The sequence below is a fragment of the Pygoscelis adeliae genome, unplaced genomic scaffold, assembly GCF_000699105.1.
Source record: "Pygoscelis adeliae isolate BGI_AS28 unplaced genomic scaffold, ASM69910v1 Scaffold30, whole genome shotgun sequence".
In the NCBI taxonomy this organism is placed as follows: Eukaryota; Metazoa; Chordata; class Aves; order Sphenisciformes; family Spheniscidae; genus Pygoscelis; species Pygoscelis adeliae.
This window is the reverse complement of record NW_008823915.1, coordinates 1,581,245-1,587,330: the sequence shown is the minus strand read 5'-3', so window position 1 is coordinate 1,587,330 and position 6,086 is coordinate 1,581,245.

The following is a 6,086-nucleotide window of genomic DNA, read 5'->3' as shown; positions in this document are numbered from 1 at the left end:
GTTGATAAAGTTTGGAGGATGCCAGCCCCTGAAGTCTCAGGCCAGCCATGGCACCCAGTGCCACTGTGAAGGGGAATGCAGAGAGACAACTGGAGCGAACACTAGCAACACTGATATTCAATGAGTCACCTTCCTTTTGGGAGTTGCATTTACATTTTAGAAGAGCTAAAGCAGGATGCATAGACCCCTGCTCAAGCATTGTTTCTTACAATTCATCTGCCATTCTGCTACAGTCTTAAAGATCAGACAACCTCTTTCCTGTATTCCACTAGTAATTACCTATTTAAGCCAGCACACTAGGAGCCTACATCAGCAACTCATTCTGTGTTAGACTTGCGTAATGTATCTGTATAAATTTCATAAGTGAGACTAAAAAAAAAAAAAAAAATCCTGAGTTTTCACATAATTAATCCACTTAATTCAAGATCTGATCAAAGCAACAGAGAATTACAGAAAAGCAAAATAGATTACTAGATCTCTTGGCAACGAACGCTTTAGTTTACTGCAGATCAGTATCTGACCCTGGCATCTCTAAGGTGGTTCCCTGCAGGCTGCTGCATCACGCAATGTCTTGAGGATACTGCAAACAACAGAACCGTTTCTTCCATTTGGATAAAGCATATTCCAAGAAACAAAACCATGAAGACTTTTGCTCTCCGGACACACTCCAGCCTGCAGAAGTGGCATGCAGCGGAGGGTCAGGAAGCAGGGAGAAGGAACATACTTGGCATTCCAGCCTCCAGAGCTCTCTGGTGGGAACTGAACAGCACCTTCAAGCAGGAGTTTGCCCTTTCTACCACTCCCCCTTCTCCACCCACCCCTGCAAGAGAGAAAGAGGATCACACAGCACAAATGGCTCAGCCCAGTGTAGAGGGGTAGAAAGAGTAAATATTTGAGAATACAGAAGCCAGTTTTTAAGAGAACAAAGGGAAAGGAGTGGAGGACGGGAGCATCTGAGTCAGTGTCATTTGATCAGCATCATCATGAAAAACATCTCAAGAGTCATTACCAACAAATCATTTTTTTAGTAAATTATAAAAAAATGTGGATTTTTGTAGCATGAGAGTGAAATATATTCCATGACTACAGCCTGGCAAGCTACAGAGGAAAAAGAATGAGAGAAGTAGAAGTGATGCCTTGAAAAGTACTAAGTGAATATTAACCAGCAGAAATCCCTTCTCTTCTTTAAAGAAAAACAGAAGGCTTTACTGGAACACAGCAGAACAGGCACAAATAAAGTAACATCATACTTTCAAAACCAGAAATCAGTAACCTCAAAATCTACAATTCACCCCACATTTCGTTGGGAGTTTCAGGCTCCTGATCTCTGGCAGCAACCTGCCACTATCATTTATATCAGATTGCATGTGTGCTTTATCCATTTCTACTTTATGATGTAAATGGAACAGAAGAAGAAAAATGTCCTCCATACTGGGTGTTTCTGCTGACCTTTTAAATTTTAGAGCAATAAAACACTTTTAAAATGTAATATTAAATCACCTTTTTACTTTTAGCACAGAGAAAAATATTATATCACCGCAACATTAATCTCCCTTAACCTTAAGCAAGCTGGCTAAAAATCTCCTTCTCTCTCAAACACCTAAGCTTTTACCCTTCTGACTCATACAACATGATTTTATTCGTTTTCAAATAACCACTCTTCCACAGAAAAGTATGACTTTCTTCTTCAAAAGGGAAGATGAGGGGATTGAAGTAAAAAACATCAAAACAATAACCATCCTGTCTTCCCATCCCTCAACACAAGCTCGCTCGCTCACTCACTCCTCTCTTGCTGCCTCGCACATAAAGAGTGAAAATGCATGGGTTTGTTTTTCTTTCCCTCTTGACAGATCGCTTTTGAGAGACAGGATCGATGCCAAAATCTTAACAGCTGGTTACTTCCTGGGCCAAAGCAGAGAAGAAAGCAGCTAGACTTCTTTTAGGCATTAACAAGTAGTTCTCCTCAGAGAAGCACCTCTATGTCCCCAGAACAGACTACTAAGGACCTTCCAACAAGTTAAAATTTATCTAGAGAGCCTCAGAGTGCAGATTTAGCTGGAAAGCTAATAAGATTAAAAACACATTTTTCAATCCAGAAGAGTAGAAATGGCTGCTTATAACTCAGAGATGCGACATCTCTTAGTTTGATGCAGATACTTTCTAGTCAGCATCAAGAACCTTTCTTACTGTTATGGACCTTTATACTCCCTCCTCCTCCTTCAAACCATTTTACTTGCAATTGCTTCATAAAATGGAGCACATGCACAGCAGCAGCTCTCTACTGAATTAAAAAGCATCTAGTCAAACACTAGCCTAATCAAAAATAATATACTCTTATTTCTTACCTCAACTGGATTAGGAACAATCAATAAGCATATCTGTAAATGCAGCTGTTCTTCTTTTGTTGACTGCAGGAAGTACATAGGCGTATCCAGATCCCAATTAGACCAAGTATAGTGATAACAAAAATTTCTTACAAAAATAATTATGCCCTGAAACATGCACTTAGGAAACATTTTTCCTTGGGCTTTGTATTAGATTAATTTCTAAAGGCAATATAAAACAGCACAGCCTTTTATGTTTTCTAACATTTCCCTTTATGTTTTCTAATCAATACCACAGCAGTAAAGTCGTAAAAGAAATTATCTTCAATTCTGGTTTATTTTCTACTTTGGGCATTTGACAATGTTTTGTTCATTGGTCATTCACTGATCCGCTTTCTTAGAAATAACTCCATCACAAACAACAAAGAAAACAGGGCAAAATATAGTAGCAAAAAAACCCCCAAACAAAAAAACAACAACCAACACCCCCCCCCGCCCCAAACCCCAAAAATCCTCAAAAAGGCAAAAATCAAAAAGGAAGAGATGGACCAAACACATCAAATACAAATTACAGAAGCAGTCTTCACTTATTTATTGGTAAGGAAGTACCATAGCATACTTCTAAAGGCACAAAAAATCACATAAATTGTATTTCTCAACACTGCAAAATATAGAAAGGCTGCTTAGAAACACACTATTTTTATATCTATCACATTATCTCTTATACAAAGTTTATTTCTAAATGTAGTTAAACAACATGTAACTTAATAAAACTAAAATACATGTATCTCTAATTTCTTTCTGTCCTATTATCTTTGGATCTTAGTTGGAACAGATGTATTCAAAGAAAGGGTGATTTATTTTTTTTAAGTTAACAGCATCCCTTTAAACCACAGACTGCTCTTGAAATTAGGGACTATAACAGCCACTTTAGTCAAGACACAGAGAAATAAAATAGCTCAGCCGAGAAGTGGCAGTCAGAATTACTATTTGCAAATTCCAATGATCTACTATCAGTTTTCTCTAACAAAACACAATCCTCACATTATAACAATGTAACTCATGATACATGTAATATTTGAATTTCATTCGCTAAATAGTCACCTATTTTTAATAATTTTCTATTATGAATACATAGAAGTGCACATCTTTCTTTGTATTTTTTGGAATTACATTTTTCCCTAATGCTAAAAATCAGTAAATCAAATTACTGCAGCTTTAAACAAATTCAGGAGATACCCTCTGCAGCTAAACGGGACAGAACACTTAAAAATGAAAATGGAGTTACTTTTCATCTTTCTTAATTACAAATAATGCATCAGTAATCATAGTACCTACAAGTGAGCCCTTTGTGTTTCTATTTGACAAGAAAGGTGAAGTGAAAGAGTAATGTGCACTTCATGTTCTCCAGCCTCCTTGCTTTAACACACTGTAACACAACAAAATCATTCCCTTCCCTGTGTCAACAGTTTCAAGACCAGAGGCACATTTGTGTCATGTTCCTGGCCCTGGAAGGTTCCCATTTATCAATACTGTGGGGATGCTCCAGCTGTGAAACAGTTCATATCCTTCCAGAACCCTGAAAACCCTGAATCTCAAAAGCTGGAGAGCACTGGATTACATAATGTCGACAGATTTTAAGAACTACCACGTAACAAACATCAAACAACATCTGGCCACAGTTCAGTAGAGTGACCTGTAAGTGGATCTAAGGAAGTACATCCTCGATGCTGAATCCTTTCTAATGACTTAGGAGTCTGTCCCAGCCTGAAAACAACACTAAACATGGTGCTTGTCAAATGGCATCAGTCGTGCAAGGCGCTGAGCAGTGCAATGTTTCACAGACACTGAAAAGTACAGGTTTTGTTTTGCTGGGAAACTGCTACCCTAAATGGATTATGCTATTACTGAGGAAAAAGTCAGTTGAATTACAGCTATGATAAACGTCTCTGACAGAACAGTTAATCATTCTGTCCTAGGAACAACAGCAGACAGAAATTTAGAAATTTTCATAGCTGACAAACTTTCCAGGACAAACATTTCTGAAAACATTAAATAACACTTGCATTCACTTTTCAAAAGCTAAAGCCAAGGCTTGCTCATTTTAACAACCCTCTGAAGTACATCTAAGGAAAAGGAGACAGAAATTCTGCATTACTTTGAAGAACTGCACATTCTGCAGTGTCTCAACTACCTTGGAACTCTCCACCAAGCCTCATGCTTCACATCAGAGCTTCTCACTCAATACAGTGTTGTACCTTAACAGGCAGGTTTCTGAGGAAGCACGGAGAGAAGACAACAAGGATTACTTTCCACAGGCATTTCCCGCTGTCCTCTACAGCTGAGTGATGTCACCTGAGGTAAACATGTCATTGTAACAGTACTGCAGCGCAGTTCTAGAAAAATAAAATCAGCTGGGTTCACACAGCCACAATTTTTCCCTGGTCCTTCCCATCTTGTCCCGTTTAAAAGCTGCATGAGCACCCATGACCTGTGAATATTAAGACTCTTGAGTCTTCCTCTAGTGTAAGGAAATGAATGTGAACTTGTAAATACGCACCTATTTCACATGTCAGAAGAACAAAAAAGGGACTGTTAAGACAGAAAAGACAAAGTAATCTAAAGACAGGAGGCAAAAAACAATAGTGTTTTGAGCATGTACAACCATCAACATCATCATCTCAGAGAGCAAAACCAACACTCACCCAAATTATGGATGAGGATGTGACAATTATTCAGCACGTTCTTATACCTAACAACCCACCAAGCGTGATCTACATAGAATAATCTTAAGAAGCTGCATAATACAAACATCAAGACTTTACACAAAAGAAAAATGAATACTTATACACAAACTACTCCAGATCCATTTCAGTATTCCTAGTCATGAAGAGCAACGCTTCAGGATTACAATAATGACGGCAGGATTCAGGAAGATGACTATCCTAAAAAAGGCACCCTACCGATTTTAATATTACTTCTTCATGCTTTTCATCTTCAAGACATTTTACAAAAGCAAGCTTATTTTCACAAACTGCTTTATAAAGTCTGGGTTTTATTTTACAGATGGTAGAACAAAGTGATCGGAGAGACTAAAGCATTTGTGCAAAGCCTCGAAGATGCCAGTAAATGCTTTCCCCACTGCTTTTCTCATTTACATCTATCAGTTAGGTGACTTTACAAAGTTCTCGACTGTCAGACAGCACGGGAGGAGAATCAAGCTCCAGACTTAGACAGCTCTTGGAACACGTAACTCCAAGGCCAGCCCGAAGAAACGGAGACTGAATGTGTGGGGCGCAGCCTGTAGATCAGTCAGAAGGGCCCCGAAGTGCGGGGCGGCGGTGTGGAGCACAACGGGAGCAGGCTGTCAGCGCCTGAGCCACACCACCCGGCTGCAAGGAGCCTGGCTGCTCGGCAGACACTGCTCAGATCCACAGCTGCTCCTTCCCAACTCTGTTTCTGGTCTTCCCACCGCCTTTCGCTGTTTCCCCGCGCAGGGGTAAGGCACAGCGGAGCAGCCCTCGCTCTGCTCTTCCACGAGGTCAAGTTTCCGACTCTACCACCGCACGGAGCCGCCAGCGCTGGCGGTGGTGCGGGAGCTGGCCTCCCCCGGACGGAGCGCGCCCCGCTCCGCCTGAACCTCACAGGAGGAAAACGTCCTCTCCCCCGACCGCTTCCAACCGGGCACACCATCGTTTTACCCAGGGCAAACAGGGGCTGTTCTCGACCCTTCACCGCCTGCCGCAGGGGCGTCAAGGCAGG